A 20,433-nucleotide genomic window follows, 5' to 3' on the forward strand; every position below is an offset into this window, starting at 1 on the left:
CATAAGTCTCCATATTGTCATATTCCCTCAATGCATGTCTCTGTTTCCAAATTTCTCCCTTTTATAAGGACACTAGGGGCCCAGTACATGAATTCGTGCACCTTGAAAGGAACTGGGGGCCGTGAGGCTGCGGTGGGTACAGGGGCAGGTCTTGACCCATCCCCTGAACCCCTGCCCTGCCCCTCTTGCCACAGCCCTCTGTCACTGGCAGCCCCACTCCCACTATCGCCGCTCCTGTGCCCTGACAGTGCTGACAGCGGGGAACGATGGGGGATGAACGATTGGGGATGGCGCCAGCAGTGGGTGTGAGCGGGGCCAACGCTGTCAGTGGGTGTGAGCACTGAGTGGGATCATGGTGCGTGGGAGCAAAGAATTTTCAGTAACCACCAGAGGCTTGCCCCGATGACAGTGACCAGCGCTCCGCCTTGGTCTGACACCCCGCTCACCTACTCCACCATCCTGCTGCGGCCGATGCCCGCCATGTTCCACACACACACACACACACACACACACGCCCTGGTGGTCAGTGTACATCATAGCAACTGGTTGTTCAGTTGTTCAGTTGTTCTGCCATTTGGTCTATTTGCATATTAGCCTTTTATTATATAGGATATTGGATTAGGACCCACATTAATGATCTCATTTTTACTTGATCACCTCTTTAAAGATTCTAACTTTAAATAAGATCATATTCTGAGGTCCTGGGGATTAGGACTCCAACATATGAATTTGGAGGGACACAATTTAATCTATAATACCTGGTTAAAGGTGAGAAAACTGAGGCAAAGAATTTAAGTGACTGGCCTAAGACCACACATGCTTTAAAAGCTAGCATCAGGATTCCAGTTCTGTGCCGCCATCTCTGTCCACCCTTCAGCAGCTTTGCCTATTCATACTGAGCCAGTCATTCTGGCCTGGCAGGGCTGTGTGGGGAAGAAACAACAGGGGCCAGGGGAAGCATCCAGAACAGTGCCTGGCACAGAATCAGTACTGAACAGATGTTAGCAGCTAATATATGGTCTGCCAGGTCTGAGTCCAAATCCTGCCCTTACCTTTTATGCTGTGTGACCTTGGGAGGGACTTAACCTCTCTGAGCCTTTCTCATCTGTGAAAGGTGGACTGGATAATAGTCTTTCCTGAGAGCTCTACAACAAGGGTCTACTGGGCTCCCTGATGTCCTCAGAGCATATCTGCCAGTACCAGGAGAGAGCAGTGATGCCAACTCCTCCTTCTTCTCCTCAGACGCGAGGGCCCCTCCTAGTCTGAGACACTTTAGACCTCCAGACCCCAACCCATGTGGCTTCCCTCATGGTATGGTGGAGGGCCTGACTCAGGGCACGCATCGGCCTGGATTGGCAGAGGGAAGAAGAGGGAAAAAAGAAAATAATAGAGTTTAATACAGGCAAGGAGGACACAGAATCATTGGGGATGTCTGCTGCTGGCCAAGTTAGAGTCACAAGAACGAGTTTCCCCTCATGCCTGAAACAAACCAACAAAACAGACAGAACAGATGAAACAGTCGTTGTCAAGATACTGAATTTCAGACCACAAAGGGCAATGATCCCTGCATATAGGAAACCAAATGAGGTGAGCCCTATGACTGCCTCACTTGCTGCCTTGAGAGTTTCCAGGCCGGGGCATAGAGAGCGGGAGCTGCACAAGGGGCCCACGGAGGTCAAGGCAGATATGGTTTGCAGGGAAGATCACCTGAAATGGGAGAGGGCCCAGAGAGAAAGCTGCAGACCCACAGGGCCTTCGTGAGCACCCAGAAGTACCCAGTGCATGCACTGAGGACACTCTCTGAGGTTGGGGAGGAAGCAGTTAAAAGGATTAGAGTCAATTGGCATCACATAAGACTGGGAATAGTACCTGTTCTAACCAGCAGACTGAGAAGCCTCCCAGCTCAGGCCAGTTGGCAGAGCACTCAGGAAGGCCCCACCTCAGTGCTGAGGCCTGATTACCTCCGACTGAGCCTGCTCCACACCCACCTACCAGACCAGGAAACCAGACCCCAGAGAACCAAACAGTTTCCAAGTGACTTGACTGCATTTCTGAAAAAGATTCATAGGCATACAAAAATATCCAACACCCAACCAAAAATTCACAAGTTCTGGCTCTGATTGAACATGGCTTTGCATGTTCACCAGGCATGCAAAGAAGCAGAGAAACATACCAACGGTGAAGAAAAATGTCAACCAATCAAAACCAACCCAGAACTGACACATATGCTAGAATTAGCAGAGAAAGACATTAAATAGGTCCTGTGACTGGACGCCATAGGTTAAAAAAGTTAAGTGAAGATGTAGATGCAATAAAAAAGACCTCATAGAGATGAACAATATGAGGTCTGAGATGAGGAATATAATGGACAGAGGTAACATCAGATTAGACATTGCAGAAGGAAATATGAAAAACTTCCATCATCAAAATAACAAGAGAGTCCACTACATGGGAGAACATATTTGCCAATGATACATCTGATAAGGGGTTAATATCCAAAATATATAGGGAACTCATACAACTTAACAAAAGGAAGACAAACAATCCAATTTAAAAATGGGCAAACTACCTAAATAGATACTTCTCCAAAGGGGACATACAGAAAGTCAAGAGGCATATGAAAAAATGCTCAAAGTCATTAATCATCCGAGAGTTGCAAATAAAAATGACAATAAGATATCACCTCACCCCTGGCAGAATGGCTATCATCAACAAATCAACCAACGATAATTTTGGCGAGGTTGTAGAGAAAAGGGAACCCCAGTACACTGCTGGTGGGAATGCAGACTGGTGCAGCCACTATGGAAAACAGTATGGAGTTTCCTCAAAAAATTAAAAATGTAACTCCCATTTGGCCCATTGATCCCACTTCTAGGAATATATCTTAAGAAACCTGAAACACTCATCAGAAAGAATATATGCACCCCTATATTCATAGCAGCATAATTTACAATAGCTAAGACTTGGAAACAACCTAAGTGCCCATTAGCAGATGAATGGATAAAAAAACTATGGTACATTTACACAATGAAATACTACGTGGCAATAAAAAAGAAAGAATTCTTACCAAAATATGTAGGGAACTCATACAACTTAACAACAGCATGGATGGACCTGAAGAGTATTATACTGAGTGAAATAAACCAGTCAGAGAAAGATAAGTATCACATGATCTCACTCATATGTGGAATCTAATGAACCAAATAAACTGACCATCAAAAGTAGACCCAGAGTCATAGAAGCATGAACAGACTGTTGAGCCTCAGAGGGAAGGCAGGAGAGGGTGGGTGGGAAGAGATCAGCCAATGAACTTGTATGCTTATATGCATAACCCGTGGACACAGACAATGGGTTGGTGAGGGCCTGGGGTGGAGGGGAGGAGGACAGGAGCAGGCTGGAAGAAGTTAATCGGGGCGGGGGAGGGGGGAGGAGGACCTATGTAGTACTTTCAACAATAAAGATGAATAAAAAACTTGGAGATGCAGCAAAAGGAATTATCCAACATGAAACACACAGAGAAAAATAATTTAAAAAAATGAAAATTGCATTTGTGAGCTGAGACAACTTCAAGACAAATACAAATAATTGGAGACCAGGAAGGACAAGTGGGAGGAGGGCAGAAAAAACACTTGAAGAAATAACGGTTGAAGACTTTTACAAATGTCATGAAAAATTATAAACCCACAATCCCAGGAACTCAACAAACCTCATGCACAAGAAACATGAAGAAAATCACACTAAGGCACATTTTATAAAATTTTATCAAAGCCAGTGATAAAAGAAAACATCTTAAAAGAAGCCAAAGTGGAAGGAAGTATGTTACTTTTTCAGAGACACAAACGTTGAAAGAATTCATCACCAGCAAACAAGCACAACAAGAAATGCTAAAGGACACCCTGCAGGAAGAAGAAGGGTGACTCTCCCCAAACCTGGGTTTACACAAAGGCATGGAAACACTAGAATGGTAATCCCATGGGGAATGTAAAGGGCAACTTTTCATATTATTCAAATACATTTCAAAAATAATTTACTGTTAAACAAAACCCTGATCTATCTGCTGTGGGTTATATTTGATGAGGAGAAAGTGGCACAGTGCGTTTCAGTCGCCTGCCCAACAAAGGCAGGTGCGGCTCCAGGTCTGGGAGCTGCTTAAAGTTTAAGAGTTTGGTTGTATTTTTGTTGGAAATATAAACTTTATAGTTACAAATATGTTAATATATATAGCAAATACATAGATATAGGAATATGCCTATGTAATGAATATATTTACATAGAATTTGACTTTAAGGCTATTCAGTTTGATTTATCAGATGGTGAACTTACACACTTTGTGTTCTTTTTGCTTATTTGTATTTTGTAATTTTACTTTATTTTAATTTGGTGCAAAAACTTCCAATTACTTTGAGGAGAATAAAGGCCCTGGTCAAACTGGGGTGTGGGAGATGTTTCAGGATCTGTTTCCTTTCTCTTCTATTAACTGAAGTTGGTCTCCATGGCAACGTGACTCCCTCTGGGGAATGTGCTGGCCCGGGTGGCCAGAGTCAGGGCTCTGAGCACCAACAGGACCCTCTAGTGCAGTGATGGCGAACCTTTTGAGCTCGGCGTGTCAGCATTTTGAAAAACCCTAACTTAACTCTGGTGCCATGTCACATATTGAAATGTTTTGATATTTGCAACCATAGTAAAACAAAGACTTATATTTTGATATTTATTTTATATATTTAAATGCCATTTAACAAAGAAAAATCAACCAAAAAAATGAGTTTGCGTGTCACCTCTGACACGCGTGTCATAGGTTCGCCATCACTGCTCTACTGCAAGCTTTCCAGTTGCTTCTTGGATGTTGCCATCTAAGTAATGGTATAGAAAATAGCATCCAAACTAAAAAGATAACGCAATTATCCAGCTCCCCAGTGTGCCAGGCAGAACACATGGTCTCCATCTTTGGCTGCACATGGCATCACCTGCCAAACTTTGGAAAGTGATGCCCTACCCCCTACCCCACAAGTGTGATTAAATGAGGTTGTAGGACAGACTGGGGGTGGGATCGGCCTCCTTTTCTCTCCAGCAGCTGAGGCTGGGGACCACTGCCACAGCACTAGGTGATATCAGTTAACTGCCCCTTCCCCCAGAACTTTGCAAGATACATAATATTTATCCCCAGGTTTCAAGAGACAAAATAAGTCTCAGGGAGGAACAGACTTCTGACTTGTCCCAGACCATGCAGCCAGGCAAGGGCAGACCCAGGTGTGAAGACCAGCACATGTCCCACCAGACATTTCACTCCCCAAGTGGCCAAGTCTAGGCTCATCATTTTCTTCTATATTCCACATTGTTTTTTAAAAAATTTAAATTCTTTATTGTTTAAAGTATTACATATGTCACCTTTTCCCTCCATTGATCTCTCCCTGGCTGCTCCCACTCCCCAGCACATGCCCTCACCCCTTTACTGTCTGTGTCCATTGGTTATGCTTATATGCATGCATACAAGTCCTTTGGTTGATCTCTGCATTCCACATTCTTAATCTCAGAAAACAGTCCTTCTCAAGCTTCCCAGTCACTTAAGGTGGAACTCCCAAAGTCACCCTTGGTTCCCCTTCTCCCAGCCCCCAAATCCAGTCACTGGGTGCTGCAGCTTCTCCTTTTTAAATCTCTCTTCTCTAGTCACTGTCACTGCCTACTCAGGTCTCATCTCTCCCCAGAGCTATGGCCCTGGACTCCTTCCTAGCTAGCTCTCCAAGCCTCAGGCATCTCTCTGGGCACCCCTAACTACTGTGCTGCTCTTTCTCACACTGGATGCCTCCTCCACCAGACTGGGAGCACTTCAAGGACAGGGACCATGTCTGATCCAGCACCAAGGCCCCAGTTCCCCCCATAAGGCAGGGCTCTCTGTGGGCCCTAAGTGGACTTATGAATGAATGAACCAATAAGTGATTAATTTATTAAAGACCAGGACTTTCCTTTCTTCCTCACTGGGCTCTTGGATGTTGCCATCTAAGTAATGGTATAGAAAATAGCTATAGAGTTAGGGATTATTTCCTTTTGCTCTGTGTGCCGAACTTTCAGTAACTGCCTGAACTGAGTAGGTACTAATAAATGTTTGTTGATTGAATAAGGAAAAGGACCTTTGCTGCTCCCTTCACCTGGAATGCTCTTCTCTCCAGACACTCCTGAAGGGGACCAAAGTTTTCCCACCCTAAAGTTGCCTTTTTTGATATTGACTTTAACCTTGTTATTAAGAAACAAGACTCAGAAAGAACCTTTGAACCCTGCCTTTCCTGCCTAATATGGAAAGACCTGCTCCAGGAAGGAAATCTTAGGATGTTCTCCTGAGCCTAATATAAATTGAGTGTGGTGAATGGGGGTGTCAAGCAGCAGCCTGCTTACTGGGTCACCCTCTGTGTCCCATTGCTTCTGAGTTACCTAGAAAAATTCACCTGTCAATGTGTTCTGCTCTCCTGTTACCTGTAAATTGCTTATTCTCACTTTTGAAATCTAAGATCCCATCCCCCCACCTCTTCTCCTTTGTTCAAAATGTCATATATACCTAATTTTGCCTCACTGTTTTGGAATTTTCATATTTATGTGAATTCCTCATGCATTAAACTTTGATTTTCTCCTGTTAGTCTGTCTCTGTTCATTTGATTATTAGCCCAGCAAAAAGAACTTAGAAGGTGGAAGGAAAGAAATTTATTTCAGTCCCCACATCCCGATGGCTTATTCACCTTAAGTCTTTGCCCAAATGTTACCTTTTCAATGAGGCCTGAAAATCCTACTTAAAACTGGAAATGCCATTTTCCTTCCAGGACTCCAACATCTCTTCCTTTGTGTGGTTGTTTCCACCTCCTCACTTACGATATCATTCCCTTAATTATTATGTTGACTGTTTATTATCTTTGTTCCCACCATCACCATAAAAAATGTTTTTCAGCCTGGCCGGTGTGGCTCAGTGGTTGAGCATTGACCTATGAACCAGGAGGTTGAGGTTCCATTCCTGGTCAGGGCACATGCCCAGATTAGGGCTGGATCTCCAATGGGGGGCATATAGGAGGCAGCCGATCAATGATTTTTTTCTCCTTATCATTCATGTTTCTTTTCTTTTTTAAAAATTTTTATTTCAAAAAAAACGATTTTAAAAATAATGTTACATGGAATAAACACCAGTTATTCAAGAAAAACAATCTTAAATACATTACATGCAATAAACATTGATATTTCAAGAAAAAATGATTTTAAGTATAATATTACCAGAACTGTACTAACATAGTATGATGTCACAAAAGTTGCAAATGGTAAGAGTTCCTTCTTTTTTACAGCAGCATAGTATTCCATTGTGAAGATGTACCACAGTTTTCTAATCCACTCATCTGCTGATGGGCACTTAGGCTGTTTCCAAATCTTAGCTATTGTAAATTGTGCTGCTATATATAGGAGTGCATATATCCTTTCTGATTGGTGTTTCTGATTTCTTGGAATATATTCCTAGAAATGGGATTATTGGGTAAAATGGGACTTCCATTTTTAGTTTTTTGAGGAAACTACATACTGTTTTCCACAGTGACTGCACCAGTCTGCATTCCCACCAGCAGTGCAAAAGGGTTCCTTTTTCTCCGCATCCTCACCAGTACTTGTCGTTTGTTGATTTGTTGATGATAGCCATTCTGACAGGTGTGAGATGATACCTCACTGTTGTTTTGATTTGCATCTCTTGGATGATTAGTGACTTTGAGCATGTTTTCATATATCTCTTGGTCTTCTTTATGTCCTCGTTCAAAAAGTGTCTATTTAGGTCCTTTGCCCATTTTTTTTTTTATTGGATTGTTTATCTTCCTTTTGTTAAGTTGTATGAGTTCCCTATAAATGTTGGAGATTAAACTCTTATCAGAGATAACATTGGCAAACATGTTCTCCCATGCAGTGGGCTTTCTTGCTGTTTTGTTGATGGTTTCTTTTGCTGTGCAGAAGCTTTTAATTTTGATGTAGTCCCATTTGTTTATTTTTTTCTTTACTTTCCATTGCCCTGGGAGCTGTATTGGTAAAGATATTTCTACGACATATGTCTGATATTTCACTGCCTATGGATTCTTCTAATATTTCTGTGGTTTCCTGTCTTACATTTAAGTCCTTTATCCATTTTGAGTTTATTTTTGTGTATGGTGTAAGTTGGTGATCTAGTTTCATTATTTTGCATGTATCTGTCCAATTTTCCCAACACCATTTACTGAAGAGACTGTCTTGACTCCATTGTATGTTCTTGCCTCCTTTGTCAAATATTAATTGAGCATAATCGCTTGGGTCGATTTCTGGGTTCTCTGTTATGTTCCATTGGTCTATATGTCTGTTCTTGTACCAGTACCAGGCAGTTTTGAGAACAGTGGCTTTGTAATATATCTTGATATCTGGTATTGAGATCCCTCCAACTTTGATCTTCTTTCTCAGGATTGCTGCAGCTATTTGGGGTCTTTTTTTTTTTTAAATTCCAGATGAATTTTTGGAGAGTTTGTTCTAGGTCTGTAAAATATGCCATTGTTAACTTAATTGGGATTGCATTGAATCTATAGATTTCTTTGGGTAGTATGGGCATTTTAATGATGTTGATTCTACCAATCCATGAACATGGTATATTCTTCCATTTGTTTATGTCTTCCTCTATCTCCTTTTTCAACTTCCTGTAGTTTTCTGAGTACAGGTCTTTTACCTCCTTAGTTAAGTTTATTCCTAAGTATCTTAATTTATTTGGTGCAATAGTAAATGGGATTGTTTGTTTGTTTAGTTTCTCTTATTGTGAGTTCATTATTGGTGTATAAAAAAAGCCATCGACTTCTGAGTGTTAATTTTGTATCCTGCTACATTGCCAAATGCATTTATTAAATCTAGTAGTTTTTTTTTATGGAGTCTTTGGGGTTTTCCATACAATATCATGTCATCTGTGAATAATGACAGTTTTACCTCTTTTGCAATTTGGATGCCTTTTATTTCTTCTTCTTGTCTGATCGTTATAGCTAGTACTTCCAGTACTACATCAAACAGGAGTGGTGAAAGTGGGCATCCTTATCTTGCTCCTGTTCTTAGGGGAAATGGTTCTAGTTTTTGCCCATTGAGTATGATGCTGGCTGTAGGATTGTCATATATGGCCTTTATCATGTTGAGATATACTCCCTCCATTCCAACTTTGCTGAGAATTGTTATCACAAATGGGTGATTTTGTCGAATGCTTTTTCTGCATCTATTGATAAGATCATGTGATTTTTGTCTTTCAATTTGCTTATGTGATGTATCACATTTATTGATTTGCAAATATTGTACCAGCCTTGCATCCCTAGAATAAATCCCACTTGATCATGTTGTATATTGCTTTTTAATATATTTCTGGATGTGATTTGCTAATATTTTATTGAGAATTTTAGCATCTATGTTCATCAGGGATATTGGCCTATAATTCTCTTTCTTTGTAGTGTCTTTATCTGATTTTAGAATTAGGATAATGCTGGCCTCATAAAAAGTGTTTGGAAGTGTTCCTTCCTTTTGAATTTTCTGACATAGTTTGAGGACTATAGGTGTTAGTTCTTCTTTGAGTTTGTGGAAAAACTCCCCTGTAAAGCGGTCAGGACTTGAGTTTTTGTTTGGTGGGAGGGTTGTTTTTTTTTTTCCTGCTTCTATTTCATTGGTTGCTATTGGCCTATTCAGGTTTTCTTATACTTCCTGATTCAGTTTTGGGAGATTGTATTTTTTTAGGAATTTGTCTGTTTCATCCACATTGTCCAGCTTGTTGGCGTACAATTGTTCATAGTATTTTCTTACAATACTTTGTATTTCTGTGATGTCCATGTTTACTTCTCCATTTTTGTTTCTGATTTTATTTATTTGGGTCCTCTCTCTTTATTTCTTGATGAGTCTGGCTAATGGTTTATCAATTTTTAAAAAAATATATATTTTATTGATTTTTTTACAGAGAGGAATGGAGAGGGATAGAGAGTTAGAAACATTGATGAGAGAGAAACATCAATCAGCTGCCTCTTGCACACTCCCTACTGGGGATGTGCCTGCAACCAAGGCACATGCCCTTGACCGGAATCGAACCTGGAAACCTTCGGTCCACAGGCTGACGCTCTATCCACCGAGCCAAACCGGTTAGGGCGGTTTATCAATTTTATTTATCCTTTCAAGAACCAGCTCTTGGTTTCATTGATTTTTTGGGGGGCGGGGATAGGATAATTTTTTTTTTCTTTATTGGAAAACAAATACACAACTTGGAATGAATTTGAGGCAAATTGTGCTTAAGCAGATTTTCTTTAAGTGGCTAACCAAAGCTTAAAAAGCAAGTAACAATAAAAGAAAATGTTTCTGGTATAGGACCAGCAGTACAAAAAAATAGTGTACAAGTACCTGGATAGTGCACCCGTTTTGCAATAGTGCAACTTTTAAATACATATTGTTGACTGTCCATAGTCATGCAGAGTTACAACTCCATACTTCAACAACAATATACTCACAGTTCCTAAAGAAAACTACTTAAAAAAAGGCATAACCTGATCTTCCCTCATTTGACCAACATCTAAGTTTAGATGTGCAGAAGGACTTAGATATATCCAGAATAAGCCACATGCAACATGTTACTTGATCAATTTTCTAAAATAAGGTTTCAGGACAACAACAGTAAGATAAGGGAAGAAAACATGGAGGAATGAAGTTCTAATTACTATACATGCATAGTTTTTTGACAGTAGAGGGAACCTTTTACAGATAAGTTACAAACAAAGAAAAGGCAAATAAACAATTTTGTATAAGAAATTTAACACATTCTGTACAATATCTTCACTTTGCTGTCATCATTTGTACAAACTCTTCATAGTTTATTTGACTATAACCATCAATATCTGCTTCCCTGATCATTTCATCAACCTCTTCATCTGTTAACTTCTCTCCAAGGTTTGTCATCACGTGGCAAAGCTCTGCTTCACTAATATAGCCATTGCCATCCTTATCAAACACACGGAATGCTTCTCAAATTTCTTCTTCACTGTCTGTGTCTTTCATTTTTCTTGCCATCATTATCAGAAATTGTTGGAAGTCGATTGTGCCATTACCATCAGCATCTACTTCATTAATCATGTCCTGTAACTCTGCTTCTGTGGGATTCTGCCCAAGAGACCTCAGTACAGTTCCCAATTCCTTTGCTGTTATGGTTCCATCACCATCCCTGTCAAATAGTGAAAAAACTTCTTTGAACTCCACAGTCTGCTCTTCAGTTAGTTGGTCAGCCATGCTGCAAGTGCTACCCGTCTCTGAGAAGCAACTACACAACTACTCAGCTAGCTCGTTCCACTCAGATTAATTCCTTCGTTGATTTTTTGTATTGTTTTTTTAGTCTCTATGTTATTTATGTCTGCACTAATCTTTATTATTTCCTTCCTTCTACTTACTCTGGGCTTTACTTGTTGTTCTCTTTCTAGTTGTTTAAGTTGTAGGGTTAAGTAGTTTATTGCTGATTTTTCTTGTTTTTTGAGGTATGCCTGTAGTGCTATGAACTTCCCTCTCAGGACTGCTTTTCTGTGTCCCAGAGATTTTAGGTTGTTGTGTGTTCATTTTCATTTGTTTCCAGGAAGTTTTTTACTTCTTTCTTGATCTCCTTGGTAACCCATTCATTGTTTAATAACATGCTATTTAGCCTCTATGTGTTTGAATGTTTATGGGAGTTTTTACTGTAGTTGATTTCTAATTTCTTTCCATTGTTATCTGAGAAGATGCTTGACTTGATTTCAATCTTCTTGAACTTGTAGAGACTTGTTTTGTGTCCTAAAATGTGGTCTATCTTTGTGAATAATCCATGTGCACTTGAGAAGAATGTATATTCTGCTGCTTTGGGGTGAAATGTTCTATAAACATCTATTAATCCATCTGATCCAGTGTGTCCTTTAGAGTCTTTGTTTCCTTGTTAAGTTTTTGTCTGGAAGATCAGTCCAGTGAAGTCATAGGGATGTTAAAGTCCCCTACAATGACTGTATTGTTGTCAATCTCTCTGTTAAAGTCCTCTAGAATTTTTTTTATATATTTAGGTGCACCTATATTGGGTACGTATATGTTTACCAGGATTATATCCTCTTGTTGGATCGATCCCTTTAGTATTATGTAGTGACCTTTGTTGTCTCTTGTGATGGCCTTCATTTCAAAGTCTATTTTGTTGGATATGAGTATTGCTACCCCAGCTTTTCCATTTGCATGGAATTTTTTTCCATCCCTTCACTTTCATCCTGTGTGTGTCTTTTCTTTTGAAGTGGGTCTATTGTAAGCAACATATAGTTGGGTCATGTTTTTGTATCCATTCAGCTACCCTGTGCCGTTTGATTGGAGCATTTAATCCATTTACATTTAGAATTATTATTGAGAGTTACTTATTTATAGACATTTTAATTCTGTATGGCTAGGTTTCTCCTTTTTAGCAATCCCTATAGAAATCCCTTTAGCATTTCTTGTAATGCTGGCTTGGTGGTGATGAACTTCTTCAGTTTTTTTGTTTTGATTTGTTTGGTTATTTTTGTCTGGGAAGCTTTTTATTTGAGCGTCTATTTTGAGCATAGCCTTGCTGGATATAGTAATCTTGGTCTCAGATCCTTGCTTTCCATTACCTTGAGTACTTCATGCCATTTCTTTCTGGTCTGTAGAGTTTCTGATGAGAATCAGGTGTCAGCCTTATGGGAACTCCTTTGTAGGTAACAGTTTTCTTTTCTCTTGCTGCCTTTAAGATTCTCTCTTTGTCTTTAATTTTGGGCATTTTAATTATGATGTATTTGGGTGTGAGTCTGTTTGGGTTCTTCTTGTTTGGGGTTCTCTGAGCCTCCTGAACTTGTGTGACTTTGTTCTTTACCAGGTTAGGGAAGCTGTCTGCGGTAATTTCTTTAAACACCTTCACTATTCCTTTCTCCCTTTCTGCCTCTTCTGGCAAACCTTCTATTCTAATATCGTTATGTTTCATGTTGTCCCACAGCTCCCTTAAGCTTTCCTCCTGCTTTTTAATTGTTTTTTTTTTTCTTTTTTGGTTCTCTGATTGAGTGATATTTTCAACTCTGTCTTCTAATTCACTGATTCCATCCTCAGCTTCCCCTAATCTGCTGTGTATTCCTTCCAATGTGTTCTTTATTTGTGGTATGTTATTCTTTATCTCAGACTGTTCTTTTTTCCTAGTTACTATATCTTTTTTCATACTGTTGAGCATTTTTACCATCATTACTCTGAACTCCGTTTCAGATAAATTTCTTATCTCTGCTTCATTTATCTCTTCTTCTGGAGAATTCTCTATTCTTTCATTTGGGGGTTGTTTCTTTGTCTCCTCATTTTGGTTGTCTGTTTGGGTTTGTGACTATGTTTTAGGTAGATCCTCTACACCTCTCAGTCTCTAGTGCAGGACAGTGTTAAGGGCTGTTTCTGACTAATTGGATCAGGCAACGACTCAAAGCCTCTGTCTACAGACTAATAGGATTCCAACTTGAATTGCCCCCAGGAACAGTCCTGAGGTGGAGCAAGAGATTTTTTCAACAGGGTGGGGCAGTTGCTTCTGCCTGGAGGCTAATTGTTATTTTTAATCTCTTAAGTGGCCTCAGGGCAAGGGTTTTCCAATACGGTGTGTCAACTGTCTTCCCCCCCAGGCAAGATATATGTCTATGTGGGAAAGATGTCCTCCACTATGTGAGGGAATGACTCAGCCCAGGAAACTTGGGGTGTCTGCCTTCTGAGCTCTATCCCCTGAGTCCCCAGTACTGGGTTCTGCCTTCACAGATCCAGTCCACTTCACCCACCCTCTGCCAGAGCACAAGGTGGGTGGCTCCACCGGAAATTTTTGTGTGTTGGCCCTTCAAGAGGGTGCCCAAACTTTCAGCTGCCACTCCTTGGCAAACAGCACCCTGCTGCTTTTCACAGCTAGATGTTATGTGGGTACCCTCCTCAGATTTGGTGCTCTCTGCTGAGGAGCCCAGCTTGGGGATTAGATCCCAGAGTTCTCAGTGACACCCTCCTCGCCACCCCTCCCCCCCCCCCCCCCCCACAGCTGAGATATCTCTCCAGGACTTCAGTTGCTGTCTGTGGGCACCTGGCCAGCCCTTTCATGCCTCCGTCCCTCCTACCAGTCTCTATGTGGTCTTCACCTTCAGTACTCAGGTATTAAGGTTCCCGCCTGTGATTTTTTCATTGATTATTCAGGAAGTCTTTCCATATTCAGTTGTAATTCCAGCTTGTTCCTTGGAGCATGTTCATGCAGCATCCACCTATTCTGCAACCATTTTTAATCTCTTCTCATTGATGTTTCTATCTCTCTTTCCCTCTCCCTTTCTCTCTGAAATCAATAATATATCTATATCTATATTTATATCTATGTATCTTTAAAAGACTCATATTTTTAAAAAATTTTTTTATACACAGAGACTTTTGACTCCCTGTTTTGTGTAATTTCCCCAATACCTAAGACAGTTTGCCATATAGCAGTTGTTCATCAAACTCTTTTTTTAAAAAATATATTTTATTGATTTTTTACAGAGAGGAAGGGAGAGAGATAGAGAGTCAGAAACATCGATGAGAGAGAAACATCGATCAGCTGCCTCCCGCACATCTCCCACCGAGGATGTGACCGCAACCCAGGTACATGCCCTTGGCCGGAATCGAACCTGGGACCTCTTAGTCCACAGGCTGACGCTCTATCCACTGAGCCAAACCGGTTTCGGCCATTAAACTCTTGTTGAATAAGGAAATGGCTCTTATTCTGCCAGTCACTGTTTTGTGGTCTGAGGCTGACTCCTTGATCTCTCTGAGCCCCAACTTTAAAATAACACTAGCAACAATAATCTATACTAATAAAAGGGTAATATGCTAATTAGACCTCATGTCTTCCGGATGTCCTTCCAGACAAAGCCATGGTGGTGGAGCTGAGGCAGAGGCAGTTAGGGGTGATCAGGCTGGCAGGGGAGAGTGCTTAGGGGGATCAGGCCAGCAGGGGAGAGCAGTTAGGGGCGATCAGGCTGGCAGGGGAGGGCAGTTAGGGGCAATTGGGCTGGTGGGGGAGCAGTTAGGGGGTGATCAGGTTGGTGGGGGAGCAGTTAAGAGGTGATCAGGCCAGCTGGGGAGCCGTTAGGGGGCAATCAGGCAGGCAGGCAGGCGAGTGGTTAGGAGCCAGCAGTCCCGGATTGTGAAAGGGATGTCTGACTACCAGTTTAGGCCCGATCCCATGCAGGATCGGGCCTAAACTGTTAGTCAGACATCCCCCAAGGGGTCCTGGATTGGAGAGGGTGCAGGCTGGGTTGGGGAGCCCCCACCCCCAGCCCCTGTGCACAAATTTCATGCACCGGGACTCTAGTAATAGTAATAAAGAAGGTTGGGTGTTATGGCAGTCATTGGCACTGCTTGCAAATATTGCTGTCTCTCCATCCTCCTGGGGTATAGTAGGACCATGCTCATTACCCCTTTGGGGTTGACCAATTTGAATGGAAGAAAAAGTGATGTGTCTCACTTTCAGGCAGATACTTTAAGAGCCAGTAACAATTCCTCACTCCCTTCTCCCTTCTGCCACAGTGATTGGCAGTGCTCCTGATGGTGGCTGCTCCATCAGCCTGACTCAAAGCCACAGCGGACTCATTTTGGACATGTATGAGTGAGAAATAAACTTTTGTTGTATTAAATCAATAGGATTTGGGGCTTTTGTTATTGCAGCATAACTTGCCTCTACTGACAGGTCAGATTCTCCAGCTCCTGGGTTACCCTGAAGACTCATTTCCCTGTGCACTAGGGGGTGGAAGATGAGGGAGGTGGACTTCCAACAATAGCAATGACAGTGGCTTATCAGTGTTGTATGCTTAATGGTCCTAAATTGTCTCATCATGTGATCATAGCAAGCCAGACTAGGCACTGCAGTTGTCCCCTCCAATGTACAAAGACATGAGATATTTGCCCAGGGAGCTATGAGGTGGCAGGACTAGGACTTGAACTCAAGCAGCCCAGCTCTACAGCCTGGGCTCTTCACAGTGATCAGACCACAGGTATCTCTTGTTCCTGCCTCTGTCGTTCTTCACATTCCAGATGCCAAACTGAGAAAGACCTTGCACCTCATGGCCTTCCCTCTCTGTTATACTTGGGCCCAGGTAGAAGGCAGGGAATGCCAGGCCCAAGTGTCTTTGCTAAGACAGTTATGAGGGAGAAGGTCCACTGGTCATAGAAGGGCTGGAATCTAACAGGCATCAGGATACAGATTGGCTGCTGTGAGCCCTCGACATGCCTCATGTGTCAGTGTGAGAACTAATCCACACCCCGTTGGGGCCCACTCTCTCTTCCTTAAAGGGCTCCTGCCCCTGTCCAAGTAACGTGCTTGGGTCAGAAAGTGACCATCTGTTTTAACTCCAGGAAGGCAGAGACTCCAAGAGGGCAGGCACTTAGTGAAGGCCACACAGCAGGATGAGACTTCAGTTTGCCTGGATTTAACTTTTGAAAAACCAGTTTTCATGATTAGACACAGTCTCTCTAAGAAGGCTTTCCTACTTAAATTTGGGGTGGGTGGTGAGAAATTTTCCCCATGTACCTAAGGAGTGGGGAGAAGGGGGAGACACATTTGTTGTGCCAGGAGCTTGACATAAGACATCTCAGTAAAGCCTCTGAGATGGGTCTCGTTGTTTCCCAAAAGGTGAGAACTCTGAAGGTGCTGAACATAGAGGCCATTTGTCTGAAGTTACAGGGTTGCTGAGGGACCAAACCAGAACTCCCACTGGGCTCCTGGTGACAGCAGGGCTCATTCTGCAGGACCCCAGACCTCCAGCCCATGGCCACCATCTCTGAAGAAGCTGCCCTCTGGGGGTGGGGAATGGAGCAGGGAGCTGAATCCACTAGCACAGGTGACTTAGGGGGAGGCAGAGTCACACAGACCTGAACTCCTGGCTCTGTTACTGGAGTGAGGCCTTGTGCCTGCTGAGTCTTAGCTTCCTCAGCAGTACAATGGTCATAGGAAGGGATACTTTCTGCAATGGAGTAATGAGTGCACTGCACAGGGCCTACTGTAGTACAATTCCACCTGGCACTCCCCAAGTGACAGGCACCCAGGTGCCTGCAAAGCTTGTTGCCCCAAATAGTGCTGTAGGGCATCTCCTGTGGTCTTGCATTGCATGCCATCCGGGGATCTGTGAAATGTCTTGGGATAGGTATTTGGGAGCAGAATTGCTGAGTTACAAGTAGGTGTCACCCTGGGAGATGGTTCTCTTTATTGGCACACAAGTTGCTGTTCCCATGCAGAGCGCCAGTGGTCCTCTATGCTCATGCCCATGCCCATGCCAGCACTTACCCATAAGCAGCATTCCAATTCTTGCCAATTTAATTGACACATAAAGTGATGTGTTGCACTTTTCTGGTTGCTGATGGGTTTGCCCTTCTCTTTGTGTGCTTCTTGGTCTTTTCTGTCTCCTCTTTTGTAAATGGCTTGTTCACACATTTTGGTCCAGTTTCCCTCTGGGGACACTACCTGAAAAACCTTTTCTGAGCTTCCCACATGGCCACCCTCCCTGCTCCCCAGGCATGTCTCCTTAGGAAGCCTGCACTGGCCTCGCCTCTGCAGGGCTCCCTGGACTCCTGCAGTTTCCTGTGCTTCGCCTCTCCCTGCCAGAGACAGACCAGACTGTGCTGCAATCTCACCCCTGTTTACTTTCTGCCTCATTTATTCATCAATTTTTATTCCCATAACAGTTGGAATAGTATTCAAACTCACCATGGCTCAACTACCGTACATGACCTGGCTCCTGCTGGTGTATATTTCTCCTGAAAGGCTGGCTTGCTTGCTCAAGCCAGGACTTCCAGGCTGGGTTGGACCTGCCATGCTCATCCTCACCCTGGAGGATTCCACATGGCTCCCTCCCTCCAGGAAGATGCCTGTGCAGAAGTTACCTCCTCACAGAGGTCCCCCTAGACTTCTCTGCCTAAAAGGTCAGTTTGTCGCTATATGCTGCCTCCTAATCCCAAACCCAGCCTCATCTTTCTTTCTGGCATTCGTTTGTTTACACCCCTTTGATACTGTCATTAAGTTGTACAAACCTTTGTTTAATGGTGTTAGAGGTGAGGAAGCTGAGGAATGCCAAGTCCACAGAAACCACAGAGTATTCCCTGGGTGGGGGCTCAGAGCAGATCCCATGCGCCTTTCCCAGCACCAGCCTGATTGAGTCCCTTGGGCAGTTTTTACCTGAATAGTTAGGAGAATCCACCTGATTTATTTCCTGAGCCCCACTGCCTGCTTCTAAGTCATGGTGGCTTAATTAGCAAAATAAAAGATGCTGGGAGTGGAGGTGAAGAGGTCCAGAGTCTGTCTCAGAGCAGAGCCACTTCCTGCAGGTTTCAGTCCTCCTGCCTCTGTGAGATGCTTCCTAGGACTTCTCCTCTGCAAGTCAGGAGCAGGCATGTCCATGCATCACATCCAACCTGTGTAGGGAAGAAGTGTGCCCCACCCACCTCTTCTCCCACTGCAGACACCTTTACAGAGGAGCCACAAGGTGGCAGGAGCCCAGGACCAGCCTCCCCCATGGGGACCCTCTGCCATATGCCCCTTCCAGTCTACTGAAATGCAAGAAGCTATCCTCGGTTGCATTAAGCCACGAGATGCCTACATTTCACTACTAGAGCAATTGAAATTACCAACTAGAACAGTAGGATTAGGGTCATGTTCATCTCATTAGTGAGAGGGAAGTGCCGGACTCGGACTTAGTGAAGGAACCTATAAACGGGATTACATGGGCCAGCTTTCCCTCCTATGGATTCTCTCCTGTGGATTGTCTCTTTCTTTATATTTTATATACTTACTAGTGCCCCAGTGCACGGATTCATGCACATTGAAAGGAAATTAATTAGAAGGTGGCCAGCAGGGCTGGACTGGGCGAGATGGGCCAGAAATGCCCTGGAGCCAACCTCCCATGGTCCCTCCCTGGCGTCTGCAGAGTGAGCGGGATCCCTCTGGAAGGTGGAGTCCCTTGGCCTGGCCTGCAGGAATCAGGCTGAAACCGGCTCTTCAACATCCCCCAAGGGGTCCCGGAATGTGAGAGGGCACTCTGCAAAGTTGCTGTCATACAGGGTGTGGAACACCAATGCATGTGTGCAGTAAACCAGGTTCGGGGCTGACAGTGCCCCAGCAACAATATAACCCATGGCTGAAGGTGGAATCAAGCGACCCAGCAAGGAATCGGGTTCCCTCCTCTCTGGTTTCAGGGTTCATCACTCAAGAACTGCCACTGCCAAGTCACTGCTCCTGCATTGAATGTCTGGCCCCAGTGGTCAGTACGCGTCAGAGCAACTGGTTGGATAGGCAGAGAGATACTTAACATATTAGCCTTTTATATATATACTAGAGGCCTGGTGCATGAAATTTGTGACGGGGGGGGGGGGGCTCCCCTCATCCAGGGATCAGGACTAAACTGGCAGTTGGACATCCCTCTCATAATCCTGGACTGCTGGCTCCTAATTGCTCACCTGCTTGCCTGCCTGGTCACCCCCAACTGCCTCCCCCCACTGGCCTAGTTGCCCCTCACTGCCCCCCCTGTCAGCCTAATCGCCCCCAACTGTCCCCCATGCTGGCCTGGTTGCCCCCAAGTGCACCCCCCTCTGCTGGCCTGGTTGCCCCGTCAGTCTGGTTGCCTCTTACTGCCCCCCTTGCCAGCCTGGTCACCCCCAACTTCCCCCCTCTGCTAGCATGGTCACCCCTAACCCCCCCCCCCGCCAGCCTGGTCACCCCACGCAGCCTGCTGTGCAGTCATTTGGTCATCCCTCACTAACCTCCCTGCCGACCTGGTTGCCCTACGCAGCCTGCTTGTTCAGCCGTTTGGTCATCTCTCACTAATCCCCCTGCCAGCCTGGTTGTAGGCAGCCATCTTGTGAGGGTGTGTGGGTTAATTTGCATATTACCTCTTTATTATATAGGACTAGAGGTCCAGTGCACAAATTTGTGTATGGGTGGGGTCCAGCTGGCCTGCCTCAATCAGACTGATCAGTCCGAGCCGGCCGGGGGAGGGGCTGTGAGCGGTTGGCGGCCAGCCCTGCCCCCTGGTCGAACTCCCGGTTGAACTCCTGGTTGAGGGGACAGTTTGCATATTAGCCTTTTATTATATAGGATTTTTTTTGTATTTTAATAACAAAAGTAATACATGCTCCTTCCTTTAAAAACACATGGAAGATCTCAGGTTAAAGATGGAAACCTGTACATCTTCGCACCCCTCCTCTCTGGGCACCGGGATTCTGTGTGTATGGACACAAATACACATGTGCGCCCTACCACGTGCCTGTTTCGAAAGTTGTTTTGAACTTCGCAATGCACATGTGAATACCAGCTCATTCTCTGAACAGGCATGGAGTATTCCATGGCATGGAGGTTTCCACATTTATCTCATCAGCCTCCTGCTGGTGGACATTGAAAAGATTTCCATTTGTTTTTCC

The 20,433-nt window shown here is 43.7% G+C and overlaps 1 pseudogene; it reads right to left on the reverse strand.

The window, feature by feature from the left end:
- Positions 1-10,545: 10,545 nt before the first annotated feature.
- LOC132230605 (calmodulin-1-like) lies at positions 10,546-11,286 on the reverse strand (annotated as a pseudogene).
- Between the last annotated feature and the right edge of the window lie 9,147 nt (positions 11,287-20,433).

The sequence above is a fragment of the Myotis daubentonii genome, chromosome 3 (genome assembly GCF_963259705.1).
Source record: "Myotis daubentonii chromosome 3, mMyoDau2.1, whole genome shotgun sequence".
NCBI lineage: Eukaryota > Metazoa > Chordata > Mammalia > Chiroptera > Vespertilionidae > Myotis > Myotis daubentonii.